At 34.3% G+C, this 23,941-nt stretch overlaps 1 long non-coding RNA gene across 1 annotated transcript in view; it reads left to right on the forward strand.

Annotated features, from left to right (window-relative positions):
- The window catches only part of LOC144292364 (uncharacterized), a 52,682-nt gene extending 33,287 nt beyond the window's left edge, over positions 1–19,395 (forward strand). The window contains exons 3-4 of the long non-coding RNA XR_013359801.1: positions 15,631–15,668; positions 19,099–19,395. This is a non-coding gene — a long non-coding RNA (uncharacterized LOC144292364). The remainder of the gene's footprint in view (positions 1–15,630; positions 15,669–19,098) is intronic.
- The last annotated feature ends 4,546 nt before the right edge of the window (positions 19,396–23,941 follow it).

Below are 23,941 nucleotides of genomic sequence, written 5' to 3' on the forward strand. Positions count from 1 at the left end.
GATGCAAAGCATTTTGCTCGATGTGGAGTATGGAAGTCTATCAGTTGGGGGCAGAAATGCAGATTTTAGTCTATTGGGTAGTATCTGCCCATCCAAACCATTAGCAAAGCCTTTGAAATCACTCTCTTCAACTTTGCCAGAAGAAACAGACCAGTGTGATAAAGACCTAAGTGTTTCAATTTAAATACAGCAACTATGGTGTAAATATAGGGTACTCAAGTCCTTACACTACAGATGCTTGTAGAGGCTCAACTGAGAATGTTTTATATTGCCCACATCTAATATGCTGGTTATCGTGTTTACCAGTCCAACTTCTCCACTACTTTGTACTTGAAGGAAACTTCTATTACTTTATGGTAATCATTTCTATTTTTCTTTTTTAAATTTATTTATTCATTCATTCTTTCATTCTGTTTATATATTCATGAGAGATACACAGAGAGAGGCAGAGGGAGAAGCCAGCTCCCGACGCGGTACTCAATCCCAGGTCTCCAGGATCAGGCCCTGGGCTGAAGGCGGTGCTAAACCACTGAGCCACTCAGGCTTTCCTATTTTTTTCTATTATTCTGACTTAAGAATACACTCCTCAGGACTACCGGGTGGTTTGTATGTTTTTAAGCTTTGGATAAATGGAATTGCACAGCATGCGTTACTTTGCCTAACTTCTTTCCCTCAAATTCACATTTTTGAAACCTGTTGTTTAACATCTAGTTTAAAGACTTCCTTTAGTGCATGGCATTCCATCACAAGAATATACACAATATTACTGTTGACCACTGGGGTCCTTTCAAAGTTTTGCTTAATACAAATGATGCTACGTGTCCCCAGTTACTATGGGGAGATAGATTTATTTGGACATTTTACTACAATCTTATCTGACTTTGTTTTTGCATCAAGGATAATGGATACCAGCATTGTGTCTTGGTTCCAAGTATCTTCTTCTACTCCAAGGGTTATGCTTTTAGTAAATTAGTCTTATTTGGTGGTGAATAGATGTTCTTAATTTGAATACTATCACATTTCTCCTCTTTTTCCTTACAGCTTGTGCTTTTGATAGTCTATTTAATAAATTCTTTCTAGTCCACGTTCATGACTATAATCTAATATATTGACCTCTAGAAGTTTGATAGGTAACTTTATATTATTCAATTAGTTCTATATTCTATTTAGGATTGAATTTTTGTTCATAGTATAGGGAGTATATGAGACTTTCCCCCACCCCGTAAATGTCTAGTTGTATTTTAGATAAATGGTAGTGAATCAATCTAGAATGCCACTTTGACCCAAATCAAGGCCAGTATATGCAGAAGTGTGCTTTTGTGATCTCTAGTCTGTTGTGTTGGTCTATTTGTCAGTGACGGTATCTGTGTCAGTATCACACCACCTTAATTACTGTAGATACAAGGCCTATACTGTTTGGTTTAAAAAAACATACACACACCCTTGTTTCTATTGAAGACTGTTTTGGCTATTATTGGTTCTTTGTTAATTTGTATAATTGGCAAGGATCAGTTTGTTTACACACAAATACACCAGTGAATTGATATTTGGATTGTATTATGATGAATCTATACTAAATGAATGATGCTCCTCATTTCTCATTCCTGATTGCCCAATAAATGAAACGTTTTGCCTCTTCTGTCCTACTCAGTTTACCACAATAGTGGTTTAGATGTCATTAAAGCAATGTTAGAGTTTTTATATATTTAGTCTTTTTTTAAGAAGATATTTTTTTTTAAAAAAATTATTTATTTATTAACGAGAGACCGAGAGAGAGACAGAGACACAGGCAGAAGAAGAAGCAGGCTCCATGCAGGGAGCCCGAGGTAGGACTCAATCCCAGGTCTCTAGGATCACACCCCGGGCTGAATGTGGCCTTAAACCGCAGAGCCACCCAGGCTGCCCTATATATTTAGTCTTAAGTACTTGGCATTTTATTCTATGGGTTTTTGTAAGTTACGTTTGGTCAGGATATATTTCCAGTGTACAATCTGAATTTTGTAGATTAAGACAACTTTTATTTTAAAATTTATACGGACACTTAACATACGTATCTAAAAACTATTATGTACATTGAGTTTTTCCGAGAGAGAATGGTATCTCTCCATTGATTTATATATTTAAAAAAATTCTCTTAGCAGTGTCTTACAGATTTTAGGGATTAGATTAGGCATATCGTCTAACAAACATTGCATACTACGTCATATTTACCAACACTATTTTAAATCATTTTCTAACTTTCAGTTTTTCAGTTGTGAACATGTAAAATGCAATTAGCATTTCTACCCTTACTTTATCCTGTAACACTGTTAAATAAATTATTTTAACGTTTTGGTTTTTTTGGTAGATTCTTCAGAATTATCTATGTAGGTAATTATGTTTTCTGTTAGCACAGTGTTACCATTTCTCTTCTAATTTGCATTTATTTTTCTCCCCTAATAACACTAGCTGAAACCTCTGTTGATATGGTGAATAGAAGATATGAAAGCGGATTTCGGATATGAAAGCCTTTTTTTTTTTTTTTTTTTTTTTTTGGTCTCTGGTTAAACATAGTGCTTTATCATTAAGTTTGATACCAGGTACTACAGATTTTTCATAAATTATTTTTGTCGGATTGAAAGAGTTGTCCTTATTCCTGTTTTGGCTAGTGGTTATCATTATTAGATGTTGAATTTTGCATGGCACTTGGGTGGCTCAGTAAGTTAAGCAGCCTACTTTTGATTTTTGGCTCAGGTCATGATCCCAGGTCCCTGGGATCAAGCCCTGCGTCTGCCCCACTACTCAGTGAGGAATCTGCCGCCCTGTCCCCTCCCCTGCTCTCTCTCCCAGATAAATAAATCCTCAAAAAAAAAAAAAAAAGACGTTGAATTTTGTTAATATATCTTTCTGTATGTTTTGACATGATCCTAAGAATTATTTTTGTACTTCTGATCATTGACATGATGAATACAATCTGTGTTGCATCAAGTTCACACATGCAGGATAATAGCCACTTCATCATGATCTTTTTACTTATTTACATATTTTTAAATTTGACTTAGTTTTTTTAGGAATTTTTACATATGTTCATGGAGGATATCGGTCTGGAGTTTATATATAATGCTTTTTTCTGGTTTTGGTATCAGGAAAATTCTGGTTTCATAGAATGTTAGAAAATATTTGCTTTTTTGTATTTCTTGAAAGAGTTTGTTTTGAACTTCTCTCTAAATATTTTATAGAATTTTCCCATGAAACCATCTAGGTCTGGAATATTATTTCTGGAAAGTTTTAAACTATGAATCAAATTGTATAATGGATTTATGGCTATTTAAGCTATCAATTTGGTAGTTTGTCTTCAAGTAGTTTAACAATTTAACTATGGAATATATTTCCACAAAATTCTTCATAATATTCCTTTATTATACTTAAAATACCCTTAAGATCTCTAGTGGCAATTCCTTTTATCATTCTTGAATAGTATCTGCTTGTTATTTCTTGAATATTCCTTTTTTGGTAATTATGGCAGGAGACCTATCAAAAGTATTGATCTTTTCAAATAATGAGCTTTGGGTTTCATTCTGTTGTGGTTCTTTTTTCTATTTGATTAAAAAAATTGCTTCCTTTTTTCTGCTAGCATAGGGCTTATCCTACTCTTAGTAGGAAATGTAGGTCCTACATTTGATTTTTTTTTTTTTTTTAATATGGGTATTTAGAAGCTTTAGCTGCATCCCACTGCTTTGAGCATCTCTTATTTTCTTATAACTTTGTTAAAAGTATTTTGTAATTTGCCTTGTGATTCCTTGTTTGACCCATAGAAGAGTCAGGAAAATATTATTTAATTCTCAAATATTTTGATACTTGTCACTTTTTGTAATACCAGTTTATTACTATTATCAATGGATATGCTTTGAATTATTTTAATTTTGATTTATTGTGACTTTGTTTTATTGCTTCATACTATGTTTATAGACATTTACACATTGAGTTTTGTTGGGTTTTATTGGTGAATTGCCCCTTTTATTACTTGAAATTATCCTCTTTATATTTAGTAACATTTTATACTCCAATCTATTTTGTTTGGTCTTAATGTACTAGTCCACATTTATCTTCATTAGTGTTAGCATGGTGTACTTTTTTTTCAGTTTTCTGTTACTTAACCTGAGTTTGTTATATTTAAAGTGATTTTCTTGTAGACTGAATTCTCTAGGATTTCTGGAAACCTAGCCTCCACACCAACCCCCCCCCCCTCCAACTTTCATATAAAATTAGGTTGCTAGTGTGGCTCTGTTTAATTCCTTCTGCTTAGTCCAAAACCCTTTCTAGTTGAAGAGCTACATTAAACAAGATTCTACTCCTTTATTCTCCATTGCTCATGGATTGCTATCTTAGCTTCCTGTTGATCAATCTTTAAAAACCATGTTTTCATGTTTTGTCTGGCCTTTTGTCTGTTTAAGGTAGGCTAACTATGTTTTCTGTTAGTTAATCATGAAATAAGGGAGATAATGATTTATAGTTATGTTGACCATGAAATATTTCAATAATTCAGATTTTCAGTGAGATTCAAACAACCCAGAGATCTCACCTTGTGTCAAACATTACAGTTTGTTTCAAGGATACAAGTAATTGCAATATGCAGGAAAAGAGGTACCCAATGGCAACTCAACTAAACTTTGCATTTTGAGCTGCAGTAAGATTAGCCTACTCCTTTTTCAGGTTAAAATATGAAGTCTCTAATGTATGCAACTACATAATTTTCAAAGTAGAGTCATTTTGGACATGAAACCCCTCCATTTATTCGCCTAGTTTACATGAGGGATTGACAAATGATGGCCCATTGTCTGGCCTACAGCATGTTTTTCTATGGTCTATGAGCTAAGAATACCATTTATATTTTTAAATTACTGTCAAAAATTCCTCCCTCTCTTTCTTTTTTTTTCTTTCTTTTTTTTTTTTTTTTTTTGTTTTTTTCTTTAAGAGACCACATGGCACCTGCAAAACCTAGTATGTTTACCATCTGACCCATTTATAGAAGTTTGAGTCCTGGCTTCTGTGATAATCTATAGATTCCATAAGCAATATGGGAAAGCTACATATATATTGTCCAAACACCGTGTACTCGAAAATACCATTTGTTTGCTAAGACGTCTGTCGGTAATCTTACAAGAAGATTTGAGTAGGTTACCTTATTTCCTGGGAGGTGAATCTCTGTACCATCAGCAGAGGAAATGGATAGATTGCGAACTTGCTTCTTGTAAACATAACTATACTAATTTACTAATTTGAATAATTTATGGATTATGTTGATTTGTATAAACACACAAATCATTAATATTTCTAATCTTTATCTTTGGTTTCCATTACTCCTCTTACTGTACTGGTTAGGACTTCCAGAAGAGTATTGAATAAAAGTATAATAAAAAAAAAAATTTATTTCCTAAAATACTTACCGTCTCAGAAGTGTAGAATATTGCATTGTCAGTCTTCTCTTTTATTTACATTTATCACCTTTGGTTTAATTTGTTATTCATTTAAAATACTGGGAGGGAAAATTAGGACATAATTTGCCACTCTTCTTTGAAAATACATGTATTGAAGGATACAAATTTATTTTTAATGTATGACTTTGCATTCCTCAAATTATTATGTATAATATTATAAATGCTATTGATGTCAACATAAAAATAGCTTTTTTGAAAATTCATTAGGAATCTAAATAAATCATGTTCTCTGCAAATAAAAATGGTCTGACTTTATACATTACAAAATTTATACCTTTTTTTTTATCTTTGTTTTTTCCTTCCTCCCTCTTTATTGTTGAATTGCAGTCCCTAGAATCTACAGAAAAATACTACATAGAAATGATTAGAGTTGAATCCTTTGTTCCCAATTTCTTTTGATAGGGAAAAGTTCAATATTAATATTGAACTTTAATCCTTTATTAGTATTGGTCATTTCTGCTACATTTTTTTCTTAATCTTTGGTTTTTAATAGTTTATCAATCCCAATTATCTTAAAGAACCTACTTTTGTTTCATTAATTTTTAAAACTATTTTGTCTTTTTTCTATTTTTTAAAAAAAATTCTACTTAATTTGGATCTCTGTCTTCCTAAGGTAGAAGTTTAGATTCTTTAAAAACATTGATATTTATGCTTTTTCATGTGAGGTTTAATATGAATGTCCCCTCAAAGCACTCCTTTTGTTATATTGAACACATTTTGATATACTATATTTTCAACGTCATTGATTTCCATGTATTATCTTCCCTATGATTTCTTCTTTAGCCTATAAATATTAACTGATACTCTGTTAAACTTTCTGTTTGGGAATTTAGTTGTGATCAGAAAATTTACTGTGTGTGCTTAAAATTGTTTTAAATTTACTGAAACTTTTTAAAGAAGACTTTTTAAAAATCCACACTGTTAACTGTATCAGTGTATGTTTCTTTTGGGCTTAAAAAGGACTTAAAATAATGGTGTTGAGGAAAGTATTCTAAATGTCTGCCCTATTCTCTTAGAATCTGTTACTACTGATCAAGGTCTCTATATACTTCTTTTTTCTTGTCTACTAGGTATGAGAGAGAAGTTTTGAAATCTTAAACTAGGGAAGCCTGGGTGGCTCAGCGGATGAGCATCTGCCTTTGGCCCAGAGTGTGATCCTGGAGTACCAGGATTGAGTCCCACATTGGGCTCCCTGCATGAAGCCTGTTTCTCTCTCTGCCTCTCTCTCTCTCTCTGTGTGTGTGTGTCTCTCATGAATAAATAAATAATCTTCTTCTTCTGTTTTTTAATCTTAAACTATATTGGTGGATTTTTCTCTTTCCCTTAGAATTCTATTAGATTCATACATACAACTTGGTGTCCTGTACATATTTCTGGTTCTTATGTATTCTTGATAATTTAAACATTTTATCATAAAATAGTTCTCTTTCCATTTATTTTTATCAATGGTGGCATGGTACATGCTTCCCCCCTCCCCCATTGTCGTACTCTATATACACCCATGACTTTATAGTTCACAAGGGTTGATATAGGCAGTGTACATTGGGTATCACTTTATAATCATATTTAGGTACTAGGTCTTTGTTTATACCATTCAGTTTTCACACAATTTTTACAAGAGTTATGTTTACGTATATCACTGGTTATTTTCTATTTGTTCCATTTGGTTTTGGTTACTATTTTATTCTATTAATTTACTGTTCTTAAAAATCCCTTTTTCTCTACTATTGAGTTATGAACTGCATCTTTTCATAGGTGGGTGCATAAATGAGGTTGTCCTATTTTATGGTAAGTCTTTTTTTTAAAGATTTTATTATTCATGAGAGACAGAGAGAGAGGGAGACACAGGCTCCATTTATCGGGATTCAGGATTCATCTCAGGACCCCAGGATCATGACCTAAGCCAGAGGCAAATGCTCAACCACTGAGCCACACAGGCACCCCTCATGATAAGTCTTAAAATTACAATAATCTATGTTAAAATGATATTGTATCACCTCATATATACATTAGTGACTTTCAACTAAATAATTCATTTTTTCATATTTTTGGCAGGTGCCATATTTTCACTTCTTCATACTTAGGAATCACATAATTTAGTCTGTCTACATTCAGGCATGTGTCTCTGCAAGTGTGTCTTTCTGTGTGTATCCACACATCTGTCCAGGTACATGCCTGCCTGTGTCTCTGTGCATGTGTCTGTCTCCATCTGTGTGTGTGTGTGTGTATGTCTGTGTGTGTGTGGAGAGGTCTCCTCTTTCTCTGTGGGTGTGTGTGGTGGTGAGGGGAGTCTCTCTCTCATTATAACTCCCTTAAGAGTAATTTATTTTCTATGAAAATCTATCTTTACCATTTTCTGAAGTTCATCTTCTTGCCAGTGCTTCTCTCAGCTTTTCTTGTGCCTGGAAAAGATGTGATTTCACTTTAACTTTTGTGTTTTCACTTTGTCAAGAATTCTGAGTTGACAGGCATTTTTTTTTTTTAATTTTAATACTTAAACTGCATTTTAATTGTCTCCTGGGTTACATAGTTTTTGATGAGAAGTCTGTTGTAATGATGATACATATTCCTCTATATGCAATTCTTTTCTGCCTACTCTTAAAATGATAATCTGAGTAGTGTTTCTAAGTAATTCATTTATTATGTGCCTTTGCTGGATTTTTCTTACAATTCTTGTTAAGATTTGATTTTATCTAGGAAATTTTTTTCTAGGATGTATGTTTTAATATTTCTTAAAACATGTTCCACTATGTCTTTAAGTGACAATCTCCAAACTATAGTCTCATAAAAATTGCTCTTTCTCCTCAATCCAGCTTCCCTTAAACTCTACACATGAGACTCTAATAAATATATTAAACTGCTTACATCTTTATTTCTTTCTGTTCCTTCCCACCACTAATCATCTGTTCATTTATTTTTCAGTGTTTTTTTTTTTTTTGCTTTATTTGTGATTTCTATTGCTATTAGGAATCATTAATTCTCCCTTCTTCCTTATCAGCTATAATTCCATCCATTGGAGAAATGGGTTGTTTTGTTTTGTTGGCATCCTATATTGTATTTTTAATCTTTGTAATTTGAATTTCGGTCTTGTTTTTTTTCTCATTAATACATTTTAATAAATGCATTTCCTTATTTTTTAAAGATTTTATTTATTCACAAGAGACAGAGAGAGCGAGCCAGAGACACAGGCAGAGGGAGAAGCAGGCTCTGCACAGGGATCCCGATGTAGGACTTGATCCTGGAACTCCAGGAGCATGCCCTGGGCCGAAGGCAGGCATTAAACCACTGAGCCACCCAGGGTTCCCTTTTTTCTCATTAATATTAAGTCTTAGATTTATTCATAAGGAGTATGTCTAAAATTGCTTTCGATTTCTGCTGATTCAATTATCCATTTCATACCTTATTCCATTTGTATTGATAGGTTTTTCCCCCTTGATTGTTGTATACTTTTAAGTGTAGTAATAATTTTAAATGTTGGGTACTATACCTCTCTATCTTTAAGGACTAAACAGACTTTTGTTGCAGAAAGTTAGATTGTATAATATCCAGCTTGACCATTTCAGCTTGCTTTTCTGCTCTTTCTGTGATTGTCTTTTTTCTATAGCTAATGGAGTTCTAATTCTAAGGCAGGACATTTAGTTTTTTGCTCATTATCTTGTTGGTTCATTCATCACTGGGGCTGCTAAAAACTAACAATGTCTAGTCCTATTTTAACACAGGTAGTTGTTAAACTTACAATTATGAGGTACTAATAACTTCTTTTTCTGAACTTTGTCTTCACTGCCCTTGGTTTGTTTCATGCTCGAGATTGGTATTCAGCTGAAGACTCAATGGGACTCCATGCAAATTTCTACAGTTCTTTCTTTGTGTAGCTCCAGTAACTTGGCTATTTTGCCCTATGAATTCTAGCCATTTTTTTCCCCTGAATTCTTCTATTCCTGGTGTTTTCTTTTGAGAAAGAGGTCTGTAACCTGTTTGGGATTCCATTGAGAATTGTTTTGTGTCCAAAAAACAATTTTTTTGGTAGTCCTAGATCCTAGGTCCTACCAAATTTGTTTCCCTTTTCTCAGGTATCAGGTATTTTTTTTTTTGCCTGTTATTTGAGTAAAATATGATTTTTAGTCCTCTATTTTGTCCATATTTCTATTTGTTAATGAAGCAAGGGTAATAGTGGGCTCTTTCACTCCTTCATGGCTGGAAATGCAAATCTCATGCATTGTTGAAAAATGCACTAAATATTTTCCAAACAGTCTCAGTCTCCCCAGTCTTCCATGACAAAATGTCACAGAGTAGATGGCTTAAGAAAATATATGGGTGTTTCCAGGAGAGATGGTGGAGTAGGAGGATCCTAAACTCAATTGATCCCATGAATATAGCTAGATAACCCTCCTATCAGTGTAAATGATTCAGAAAATGACTGGAAGACTAGTAGAACAGACTCTCTCTACAGCTAAATGTAGAGAACAGGCCACATGTAAAATGGTAAGGAGGATGGAGATGCAGCTAGGAACCAAGTTGACCTATGAGACTTCCTAGGAGAAGGATTAAGCAGGCACAGAGAAGGGAGAAAATTAAACCCCACACCAGCACAACAGGCATGGTGGACCTGCCTTGGGAAGAGGAATACCCAAAACATTTGACTTTGAAAACAAGAGGAGCATCACTTTTTCAGTTCTTAAAATCAGCTAGACTTAACATCTGGGCTTTAAAAATCAGCAGCTTGGCTCTGGGAGAGCTAAGGCAAGAGTACACTGAGCCCCTACCCTAAGAAAGCTGGCACAATCAATAGCCCCCTGACATACAGTGCAGAAGAAACAGTTTGAAAAACGATGAGGGGTGGGGGGGTGCATCCCTGGTGGCCCAGCAGTTTAGTGCTGCCTTCAGCCCAGGGCGTGATCCTGAAGTCCTGTGATTGAGTCCCACATCGGGCTCCCTGCTTGGAGCCTGCTTCTCCCTCTGCCTGTGTCTGTCTGTCTGTCTCTCTCTCTCTCTCTGTCTCTCATGAATAAATAAATACAATCTTAAAGAAAAAAAAACGTGTGGGGTATACAGGAGGAAGATCTCTTTACTAATCTCAGAGTATGGGCTGAAATGGTAGGGACCTTTGGAGACTTCTCTAAGAACAAAAGAGCTGTGGCAACATTTTCCCTCCCTGCTCACCAGCTTGGATATACAGACACCTGTAGAAACCAATGCAGTAAACCCTTTCGCCTAGCTTGTTAAGGGCACGCTCCACTCCTGTGCTCCACCATGGACTTGCCCCCTCCAATTTGGCCTCCATCCAAAGCAAGACCCCATTCAAAGTACTGCCATAAGCATGGTGTGCAAACAGCCCCAACAAGGGCCAGCACCTCTCCAAAGTGACTCTGGCCCCAGGAAGAAAGGAAGCTGGCTACACACATCAGTTTGACTGTGGCCCTAGTGGTGGGCTGAGGGCAGACATCCTAACTGCAGGCCCTGCCCCAACAAAAGCCTCCAGGGATCAACACAGGCCCTGGGGTTCTGTGTGACCTCACCTCTGGCAAATGCTTGGCTGACCCAACTCAAGCCCAAGGCAGTTCTAGACTGCCCGTTAACAACAAAGAGACCAAACCCTGCCCACAAAACGCAAAGAGAGTCCTCGTGGATGACTGAAGTGAAGGCAAAGATGGCTCAGCCACAAAAGTAGAGCACACACAACACTTGTAGGACATAACCCTGAAGTCCAGGTGAAGAGGATACATTGAACTAGGGGATGCTACAGAATTTTTTTTTTTTTCATAAGGCCCCTACTTGTAAGAGCAGGAGATGTCTCTGGCTTTGCTAACATGTGGAAACAGAGTCAGACAAAATGAAGCAGAGGGATAAGCCCCAAATGAAAGAACCAGACAAAAATCACAGCAAGAGATCTAAATAAAACAACTAATGTACTGATAGTTTAAATTAATACTCCTAAAGATACTCATTGGTCTTGAGGGTCTCACTGGGATCCTCCATTCTTTTTGCAACTAAAAGAAAGAAAACCTAAAAGGAAGAAAATAACTGAAATTAAAAATACACTAGAGGGCATAAGTAGTTGACTAGAAGAAGAACAGATAAGCAATCCAGAGGGCAGAATAATGGAAAGCAATCAAGCTAAACAGGAAAAACAAAACAAAAGAATACTAGAAATTTATTTTCTCACAGTTCTGGGCTGGAAATTCGAAATCAAGGTGCCAGCAGGCTTAGTTTTGGTGAGGACTGTCCACTCACTGTGTCCTCACATGGCTTTTTCTCTCTGTATTTACTTCTGATTTCTCTTCCTCTTAAGAAGACCCCACTCTTCTGACTTCAGTTAACCTTAATTGCCTCTACAAAAGCCTTATCTCTAAATATGGTCATTTGGGGACTAGGACTTCCACATAGGGCTTTGCAGGGAAGGAGGCAGGGACACAATTCAAAGCATAACACAAACATAGAAGGATATAATTATGTTCTTCATGTAGTTAAATACTAGTTTAATTTATATAATATACCAGGTTTTGAAAATTTTCAGAAATTTTTTTCGTACCTCGGTATATGGTAATTTTCCAATCTCTTCTGATTGTGCACAAAAGTTGATCTGCTTTTATGTCTGATATGCCAACTTCATGGGAGTCAGGAGAGGCTAAAGTCCCTAAGGGCATAAATGGCCCTAGATGATGAGGTCAGTATCCAAAATTCCCATCTTTTCCCTGATTTTTGCATGATAGTTCTTCACTATATTTTTAGCTTCCTGACTCCTTAAAATGCAAATCCTTTAGCTTTTCTGATTGTCCTCAGTGGAACAATTGTTCTGAATGACCTGGTGAACCTTTATAAAAGCATTAAAAGAAGATCTCCTTATTAAGGCTTTTCTTTCTTGGTTGGGGATACAGATAAAGGAAGTCAAATTGAAATTGACTTTCACCTTAATACCTATAAAAGGCAGAAATGCTAATAGGTTCCAAGTTTTACCCTAAATTATGTATATTTAAATATCTGGAGAGATGCTCAAAATATTCAAGGGCTTTATGTCTATGAAATATGTCTGAGGTAACACTGATTTCTAAAAAAATAAATAAAATGTATAATGTCACAGTCATTTGAATTTTGTCAGTTTGAAGACCTAGGAGACAGTTAAATAACTCTTGCCCTCTATTCGCCCCTGGTTTTCTATTGTAACCATGAATTTATCTTTTTCCTCCTTCATGCTTACTTCATTTCTGTTCCATATGCTGCTGCTACGCAGAAAATTATGGTGCTATAAAACATTTTATTACTCAGGGATTTTTTTAAGCTCTGCATTTACATATATTATATAGGATGGCATTTTTTTTTTAATGTTTGGAGCTTCAACTGGAAATAATCAAAAGCCAGCTTATTCTACTCATCTCAAGCTACTGAAAACATGCTTGTATGAAAACTGAGAAGTTTTGTCCCAGAGAAGTTAAGGCAAATATGTATTAACAAATTCTAGCCAATTCAAGGCTGTGAAAAGTCATGGCCTTGTGATCAGGTAAAGATGTCAGAAAGCTGATCCAGTGATGTGCTTACCCAAACTCTTACCTTTAAGTGGTACTTGATTCCTAAGTGTTCAAGTTTTATATCCAAGATTCATTGTATTTTCCTTTAAGGGAGAGAGGTACATTATCCTATAAGCCCCATTACAAAATACTGTGGAAAAAGTCATGTGCTTGATGGGCCACTGGTTCTGCTATCTCACTATTGCCAAGATGACATTAAACCAACTATTTCCAAAGCAATCTGAACATACTGAATGTAGATTTGAAGACTGAATGCTAAAAAATTTTAAAAACTCTCAAAGCAACTCAATTACTTATGCAAAGTAGTATTTTGTGATTGCAGAGCCTTTGGTAGTTTACTAGGAGTTTCTATTAAGATAGTTTATTTGAAAGCATTAAGATTTGTTGGTGTTTTTTTAAAGTGATAAATATACGCATTAGTCAATCTAGATATTTCTTGGAGAAAAATATTATAGCCATACTCAGTGACCAATATTTGTTTCTTTGCTACATTTTGAAATGCAGAATAGTTTTCTGATAAATATGCTTCTGCTCATGCATACCTCACTCTATACCTTGCACAAGTGAGTACTTGCTAGATTTTTAAACTTTCATAGGCATATTTAATTCTTATGTCGAATTTTTATTAAAGTATCTATAATCTAAATGTAGATAACGTTCAGAGAATATCTTCAAATTTTGTATATTAAACTTCACAAAATGTCAAGATACAGAGGTCAAGATAACCTTTGAAGATATTGGAGGAACCATATAATTTGCACTTGGGGTTGATTCACAATGCAACTGAGAAAAATCCTATCCTTGATGAAGACTCTTCTAATAGGAGTACACAAAGAAGAAATTTGGTAAAGACGATCTATAGATTTGATGACCTGCAATGAATGAATATTTGTTTGCTTCTTTTAACATTGTGTATGAGTTTCTTATCGAGAATTTCAATCATTTTTTTTTTCAGTTTCTGAGGTTATATTTACCATATAAACTTCTATTCATTCGATAACTGGCTATAATTTGAGATAGTATCTGAGTAATTATAGACTCAATCTTTAACTTGACATATTTAAAGCCTTCTTTGCACCCATTTTATATGCTTCTAGAAGCTATACTGGAACTATCCAAGTCTTTGTATGAGGGTTTCTAAAACTATAGTAAAAATACCTAGAAAGTAGCCGGTCCAAAATTTAGGTTCATCTTTCCTCCTATGCAATTCATCTCACCTTTCACAAAAGACCTCTTTTGGATCATTCTTAGATTAAACTATTAAGCTCAAAGAGGCCTAGGAAGGGCCAACTTTCCTAGCTCTCAGCTATCCTCTTAAATAGTAGCTTTCATGTAGTCAGAAGGTTGTATAAAATCAAAAGGTTGAGTATTAAATTTAAGAGCGGAAACAATATCAAAGTCTTGCTAGGGACTGTAATTAGCAAAAATGGGCATTTTATGTATCTACTGTGGTTCATTGATGATGTCAGCTGTTGACTCTGAGGTCACAGAATAGTTCCAAAAGTTTTATTTTTGTTTTATGTGTTAATCCTTGTGAATACTTAATTCCTTAAGAACCTAGAGTCAATACATGATATCCTTAGAGGCAAGATTTGGCATTCATGGCTCCCTAATTAAGTTAATATTTAACACTTCATTTATATGTATGTGTATATTTATATTGGTGTGGTTCTTATCTACTTTCTAAGAGGTGCAAACTGAAGTCGAACACTGATTAGTTTCTCTCAACTTCAAATTTGTTCACAGACTAGATGAACTAAAATTTACACCTACGTTAGTAGTAGTATATAAATCCAGGGGGAAAGAGAATCCTGAAATATAAAGTATTAGAAGAAAGGGAAAAGACAAGGAATGTAGCCATCCTCTGAATCCAAAATTCGCTAACAGGTTGAACAGAAGGCTTAAAAGGGACATATCCAAATGGTTATCAATTTACTTTTATTTTTTTCGGCATCACTTGGGAACTTTTAGTTTTATTTTTTTAGTTTCAGAGGTAGAGTTTAGTGATTAATCAGTTGCATATAACACCCAGTGCTCATTATATCAAGTGTCCTCTTTAATGTACATGATCCAATTATCCCATCTTCCCACCCACCTCCCCTTGGTGTCTCCTATAATCAAGAGTCTCTTACAGTTTGTCTCCCTCTATGATTTCAACTTATTTTTCTCTCCCTTCTCCTACAATCCTTTCTTTTGTTTCTTAAATTCCATATGAATGAAATCATTGGTCTTTCTTTGATTGACTTATTTCACTTAGCATAATACCCTTTAGTTACATCCACATCATTGCAAGTGGTAGGATTTTATTTCATTGATGGCTGAGTAATACTCCCTTGTATATACCATATCTCCTTTTTCCATTCATCTATCAATGGACATCTGGGTTCTCTCCATACTTTTTAAAAGAAACTGAACTTAAGGATTTAAGATCAAGGGTTTATGATAGTATTTGGTTTCAATTTTCATCTTTGTTCTCTGAATACTATTAACTGAAAATATATTTATGTATTCCTCCTGAGTTTTAAAAGAGTAAATATGACATAAATGTTTAGGAAAGTAATTATGAAAAGGACAGTGATCAGGGCATATTGCATACTTATACTTTTGTGTTTAAATTTCTTTACACTTAGAATATATTCATGCTGACAGCACTTAAGTTGTCAAGTTGGTAAGTATTAAAAATTAAGTTCCTTTTCCTCTTTTCCTGTATTTTTCTTTTTTCTGAGAATGACCTAATTTTATCTCAGACAAGTCTTCCACTATTATGTATTGGACATATTAGTGATGTTACTTGATTACAAGATGTGAGCTCTGTCTTTAGAGTATGGTAGGAAATAATTCAGTAAGCTATTAACTCTTAAAAATGTGGTCAACACATCAAGCCCTATGGAAAGTATCTGTGTGATTACTTAATCCATTCATGGATTAGCTTGTATTTTCCCCCAAAATTGCCAATAAATTAGACCTTTATGAGACAAATGATACATTTTATCGAGGAAATATTGGTAGGTATTAACAGGTCTTACACTACAAAAAATTATTTATAAACATGATAATGGCATCAAAATATCCATATATTTTGCTAAGATAAGATGTTTTTAGCATTTAGGACACAAGATTAGCAGAAATAAACATAGCTTAATGTACATTTATATATTAGGAGAGGATAGCCATGTATAAATGTGTACTTTTCTCAGGTACAATTACGAATTCTCACATCTAAAAATATATCTCAGGAACTAGTATAAAGATGAGTCCATCTTTCTTAATTACAATTAAAATTCAACAATATAGTTTTATATTTGCATAATGAAAACACATTTTGAGTGTAAATATCACAATTTTTGTTCTCGGCATTTTTCACTTGTTATGCTCAAAAATATCTTTCTGCATAAGAATTCACTAATAGGCCATTCTTTTTTTACAGATGTCAGCTAAATTATCAACTCTTAAGAGAATTACTCACTTGACAAACTGCATAAAACATGCCTGTCTTAAACTCACTGCTGTTATGTTGTCTTCTTGGCACCTTTGTTTACTTGAGTATCACTTATCTATTAAAATAACATAGAGGCACCATAGTAGAGGAATGAACTTTTTTTTTCTGTCACCATTATCTAAAAACCGTATCTAACATCAAGTAGCTACCCTATAAATATTTTTGAATATGTATATTTTAATTATTGAATAAAAACAGGAAATATGTAGCAAGTCCAATCATTCTCTTGGGGCATTCCTCCCTCACCTTGTCTCTGTTGTATTTGATCAGAAGCTAAAGGTTAGGCATTTTTCTAATGCCAAAAGACTTGACCCACACCATGATCATCATTGAGAGGTTTCTCAGTTGTGTGTTAGACAAATGCTGGCTTTCATAATCTTTGAAATATTGCTGTTCTATGTTTTACAAAATTACACGCCTCTAACTCCTGTCCTGGTCTATTATAATCCTTCTGGGAGGACATTTTCCAAATAAACTTCCCCCACACTGATTAAACACTGAAGACAAGTAAGAAAATTTTATTAGCTCAAACAGCCAACCATTTATTTTATGCGATGAAACTTTAACCTTATAAACTCTAGATTCTAAACAAATTTTCAATTCTGAATGTTATTAGATCTAATAAGTTTCTTTATATTCCACACTGAGCAAGGGTTTGGGGACAGCAAGTTTTCTAAACATTTATTTTCATGCTGAAGTACTTCCCATCCAGATTGCATAACAAATAGTATGAAGCACTTTTATTAAGATAAATTTAGATAAATTGACATGAGTGTGTATATAAAGAGATAGGATGCTAATTTATAAGAAATACAAAATAGATATCTAGTTTCAAAAACAATATTCATAGGGAAAGATAGAGAAATTCAAACAGTGGTGAAAACATGGACTTGCTATACTCTACGTGTGAAAGTAGGCAGTGATAGCTAAGCATTTACTAAAAGGAAACTAGAAGTACTGCACAAGAGATCGGAAGCTAAATCAAATATTAAAGCTTGAATTCTGTGTGCAATTAGTCTGTATCAATGCTTGAAAAACTACGATTGGTTTTTCTCTTTTAAAAGTTTAAGATAACTATAGATTCACATACAATTGTAAGAAATAATACAAACATTCCATGCATTCTTGGTTACAGTGATAACATTTAGCAAAACTATATCACTACCAGGATATTGACATTAATATAGTTAGAATCTCCTATATTACCATCTCTCCAACAAAGATCTCTCCTGTTGCTCTTTAATAGCTGCGTCAGGCAACCACTAATTCGTTCTCCATCTCTACAATTTGCTCATTTCAACAATGTTAAAAAAAACAAAATCTTCCACCATATAACCTTCCAGGATATTCTGTAATACTATAATTCTCTGGAGGTTCATCCTCAGTGTGTTACACATATCAATAATCCATTCCTTTTTATTGCTCTGAAGTAGTCACGATATGGATGTACCAGTTTACTTAACCATTCATCTGTTTAAAAAGATGTCTGTGTTTCCAATTTTTGGACGTTAAAAATCTGCTAAAAAACATTTGGTACAGGTTTTACTGCTAACGTAATTCTTCATTTCTCTGGGACAAATACCCAACAGTGCAATTACTGTTTATATGATCATTGTATATTGAGACTTAAGAAACAGTCAAACTCTTTTCCAGAGTTGATCTTCCATTTTACTGTTCCAACAGCAGTGGTGAGAGTTCTGTTCCTCACCCTTGAAGCACTTGGTGGTATCACTTTTCTTTCTTTCCTTTTTCTTTTGTTTTAATTCAGCCATTTATTTATTTATTTTTAATTTTTTTAAATTTATTTATGATAGTCAGAGAGACAGGCAGAGACACAGGCAGAGGGAGAAGCAGGCTCCATGCACCGGGAGCCCGACGTGGGATTCAATCCCGGGTCTCCAGGGTCACGCCCTGGGCCAAAGGCAGGCGCTAAAGCGCTGCGCCACCCAGGGATCCCAAATTCAGCCATTTAGATAGGTGTGTTCTGATCTCTCATTGTGGCACTATTTGCTTTTCCCTCCAGACTATGATGTTGAACATCTTTACGTGTTTCTGTCATCTGTATATCCTCTTTGAAAAGTTTCGTTTGTATTTTGCCCATTTCCTAATTGAATTTTTTTTGTTCTTTTATTACTGTGTTTTGTCAATATGTTGTTGACTTAGTCTATATACTAGTCTGTCAGATGTGCAGTGTGAAATGTTTTCTCCCACTTGGGAGCTCTTTTTTTTTTTTTTTTTCCATCTTCTTAATAGGTTCTTGCACTGAGCAAGAACCTATTAAGTTCTTAATTTTTGAAATCTAATATTTAAGTTTTTCCTTTATTATATTTTGGTGCCAAATCTAAGAAATTCTTCCTATCCCTAGATTTAAGATTTTCTCCTATATTTTTTCTAAAAATTATATACTCTATGTTTAAGATATTACTCTGATCAATTTTAAATAATTTTTGTAAAATATGAAACTTAAGTCAAGGTTCATTTCTATTTAACTTGGGTCCAGTAGCTTACCATTTAAAAAAAAAAAAAAGTTCTTTATAGATCTTGGAAACTAGCCCTTTATCTGATATGTCATTTGCAAATATCTTCTCCCATTCTGTAGGTTGTCTTTGAGTTTATTAAACTCAACACCAAAGAAACAAACAATCCAATCATGAAATGGGCAAAAGACATGAAGAGAAATCTCACAGAGGAAGACATAGACATGGCCAACATGCATATGAGAAAATGCTCTGCATCACTTGCCATCAGGGAAATACAAATCAAAACCACAATGAGATACCACCTCAAACCAGTGAGAATGGGGAAAATTAACAAGGCAGGAAACCACAAATGTTGGAGAGGATGCAGAGAAAAGGGAACCCTCTTACACTGTTGGTGGGAATGTGAACTGGTGCAGCCACTCTGGAAAACTGTGTGGAGGTTCCTCAAACAGTTAAAAATAGACCTGCCCTAAGACCCAGCAATTGCACTGTTGGGGATTTACCCCAAAGATACAAATGCAATGAAACGCTGGGACACCTGCACCCCGATGTTTCTAGCAGCAATGGCCACGATAGCCAAACTGTGGAAGGAGCCTTGGTGTCCAACGAAAGATGAGTGGATAAAGAAGATGTGGTCTATGTATACAATGGAATATTACTCAGCTATTAGAAATGACAAATACCCACCATTTGCTTCAACGTGGATGGAACTGGAGGGTATTATGCTGAGTGAAGTAAGTCAGTCGGAGAAGGACAAACATTATATGTTCTCATTCATTTGGGGAATATAAATAATAGTGAAAGGGAATATAAGGGAAGGGAGAAGAAATCTGTGGGAAATATCAGAAAGGGAGACAGAACGTAAAGACTGCTAACTCTGGGAAACGAACTAGGGGTGGTAGAAGGGGAGGAGGGCGGGGGGTGGGAGTGAATGGGTGACGGGCACTGGGGGTTATTCTGTATGTTAGTAAATTGAACACCAATAAAAAATAAATTAAAAAAATAAAATAAAAAAACATTATTCCTCTGTTGATTTACTTTTACTCAGTTGTGCATATTTGTTTCAATGGATTACTGAGCTCTTCTACTGATCTGTATGCCTATCCTTCTACCATTTTCATACAGGATTGATTACTGTGGCCATTAAAGTTTTGAATTTATGCACATTTATATGAACTATTCTAGTTCTGTTATCCCATATAGTTTTAGAATAATTTTGTTTATGTCTACAAAAACAGAATTTTTGAGAGAAATTAGATTAAATTTTTTTTTTGAGAAAATTGATATTTTAACTGAGGCTTCCAATCCATGAAGATAAAGTAACTCATTATTTACATCTTTGGACTGGTTCATCAGTGTTGTGATTTTTCCAGGACACAAGTCCTGTACAGGTTTTGTTAGATCTACACTAGTATATTTCATTTTCTTAAGCAACGGAAATTGGTATTTTCAATTTTGATATTCTTGTGGTCATGGCTAATATATCAAATTACAATTTTTTGGCATATTTCTTGTGACCTGAATGAACTTGCTAACTAGTTGTGCATGTATGTTAGATTACTTGAGATATTCTAAACAGATAATTATTTCATCTGCAAATAAGGACAATTTTATTTTTTCTAATCTATATGCCTTGTATCTCCTTTATTGCTCTTTAATTAGACTAAAATTCTAGCACAATATTGAATAAGAGTGCTGACAGTGAATATCTTTAAGCATTATACATAGATTACCCTGATTCTTCAAATACTTTACCAATCATATTTATAGAATAAGCCCCACTTGGTCATGTTATATATAATTTTAATTTTATTTTTTTACTATCTTGATTTAATTCCTGTGGTTTTTTTGTAGTGGTTGAAAATTGGACATTTTAATATTATAGTAATGCTGAAAATCAAAATTTCCCCATTTCAAGTAATAGTCACTTGTTGCAAGGTCAGTAGAGAGAAAATAATTATAGTCCTTGAACCAGAAGTAAACAATTAAAAAACTTAACAAATAATGTCACTTACAGTAGCATCAATGTATTTAAATACCTATGAATAAAGCTAATAAATGACATGCAAAGATTCCAAGCTATAAAATAGTTTTGAGAAAATCTAAATATATATATATATATTGTATAATAGATACAATATAAATTAATAGAACCATTTTCTAAGATTCGAGGCAATCCAAATTACAAGCAAGTACATTTTATATACATGGTTAGTGAAAACAAATCTCTCTCGCCTCCTGAATTTTCTCAAGGAGAAAAATAAGTAATCCTATCTTTTACATAAAGTAACTATGTAAGTCTCGGTTTCCACCAGGAAATAAGATTTCCTGAATTTGACCTTTTGATCTCAACTTTAATTAAAAAATGTTAATCGTGAGAAGCCTAGGTGGCTCAGTGGTTGAGCGTCTGCCTTTGGCTCAGGGCATGATCCTGGGGTCCTGGGATAGAGTCCTACATCAGGCTCCCCACAGGGAGCCTGCTTCTCCCTCTGCCCAGGTCTCTGCCTTTCTGGGAGTGTCTCATGAATAAATAAAAATCTTTTTTAAAAAAATATTAATCATTATACTTCAATAAATAGGATAAGGTGATTGCCACACAAATAGCAACAGACCAGAGTCCAACAACAAACCCATATGCATGTACAAACTTACCTGAATTACAAACAAGGTGACACAACAGTGCACTAGAGATAGGATGGCTTTTTCTAAAAATGGTGCTTAGTGAGTTATGTTTTTATGTGGGAAAACATGTGAACCTTGACCTCTGCATTTTTACATTTTCCATACTACCTTCTAAAAAGAGTTTTCATTCATATTTATGAAATAATATCAGTGTTCTAATTTGCTTGTCTGACTAGCTTAAAAAAAAAGGGAAAACTATCACATTTTATTTATTAATATTTTTCTGCAACTATTACCAAAATGGAACTAACATATCATCACAGGAGTAATAAACAGGTAAATAAATCAACATTCAAAACTATAGCATTACTTTAACTTTCTCTTTTAAAAATGATGTTTATGCACGGAGCTTCAAAAGACTGCATGTAGAAGTAATCTCAGTACTCTGGTGGCATATGAATCAGACTTAACAATTTGTTGAACTTTCAAGGCCGTTAAGATGAACTTGATACTACTATTCATGTGGCTCAAAAACAAAGCTTTAGAAAGTACCAGTCATGTCCTCTGTATGAAATTGTTTTACTTCAGCTGTGCATATTTAGGATTAAAGAGGACTAAAAGAAAGGGGCAACTTGATTCCCTGTGCTTTCCTTACGTGAGTCATCATTCTGGGTTCCCTTTGTGTCATGTTCTACTGCCTTCATGAAGTGATTACACATAAAATAAAAAAGAACCTATTGGGGCGTCTGGGTGGCTCGGGCCTGGGCACATGCCCTCTTTCTCTTTCTCATTCTCCAATAAATAAAAATTAAAAAAAAAAAAAAAAAAAAAAAAAAAAACAGGACACCTGGGTGGCTCAGGTCATGATCCCCAGGTCCCAGGATCGAGTCCCACATTGGACTCTCCGTGGGGAGCCTGCTTTTCCCTTTGCCTATGTCTCTGCTTCTTCTCTGTTTCTCATTACTAAATAAATAAAATCTTAAAAAATAACCAATTGCTTCAGAAAAAATCTACATGAAGAATAATCCATGTCACTTAATTGCTTTCTTTTTGGTGTGGGTTTATTTGTCCTTGGCCTTCTCATTTAAGCTGGTTCTGAATTCTGTGGAGAAAATATCTCCTCACCCAGCTGGATCTTCAACCATGATTTCTTCGATTTGGAGTATGTAGAAAGATTCTAATACATCTCTTAATTCTAATAATTTTTCCTGGGAACAGAAGATATGATTTAGTTCTCTCTATCTTAAAGTATATTGACTATCTCATTGATCTAACAAATTTGTTGAGGCTTGTTAAGTGTTAGTAACATCCTCCTGTGGCTCTCAATACTGAAGCACATTCTAAATATCTTCCCTATGGTCATTAGCAGGGGGTTATTTCAATGGAGAAGAGGGGGGAAACACATTTTATAGACTTGCACTCATCTGGATGGAAAGACACTTATGAAACACTGATAGACTTTGAATGTAAACAGATAATGTATTTTAATGGAATTCTTTAACCTTTGATTATAAGACAGTTGATGACTGTTTTCCTTTTAATACTGTAAGAATACATGAATATATTTGCAACAAATTCAGGAAATATAATGTCTTATAAATAAAAGCTCTAGAGTTTTGGTGGACAAATTGAAATTTGAAGATAAAATTTTCTTTTGCATTATCAGTATCATAATTTTGTACCTCACTGCCAGAGGTATTAGGAAATTTCATATTTACCCATGTCAGCTATGAAAAATCATATTCTAATATTAAAATAATATGAAAATAGCTTACAATTTTCATTTGGTCATGTTGTTCAGTAAACGGAACATCACTTAATTCAGACCTGTAGAGTTGATAACTTGGGTGAGTTATATTGAGGCAGCATTTCGAGGCTATGAATGGCGATCTGGGGAAGCAGAGTTAGCACGTGATCTGGATCTGATGTTGAAAGCACTTTACTTATTTTCCATTGTTTGGAAAGTTTTGCAGATGTAATCGTTATATGTGCAATGTAGACAATCCATTTCCTCTTGCATAATGCCACGCACCAAGGTTAATATATTGCTAAGGAAAGAGGAGGGCACTTGATCTGTGTATCAAAGTGATAACTTGATCAACTAGTAAGTTTCCCCCCCACACACACTATTTTTTTATGAATAAAAAAAAAAGTGTAAAGAAGTATTCATAGAAAAAATAAGTTAGTGTTGAGTCCCCAGAGATGATCACCTGATCTTGGATAGGTAACTAAACTGTTACAAAAAGCCTTGTTACAAGCAAAAAGCCTTGAGAATTTCCTTCACCTTACCTAGGAAAAATTCTGCTTATTACAAATCCATTATCTGTTTTTTTTTAAAAA

This window comes from Canis aureus, chromosome 2, assembly GCF_053574225.1.
Source record: "Canis aureus isolate CA01 chromosome 2, VMU_Caureus_v.1.0, whole genome shotgun sequence".
Classification (NCBI taxonomy): Eukaryota; Metazoa; Chordata; class Mammalia; order Carnivora; family Canidae; genus Canis; species Canis aureus.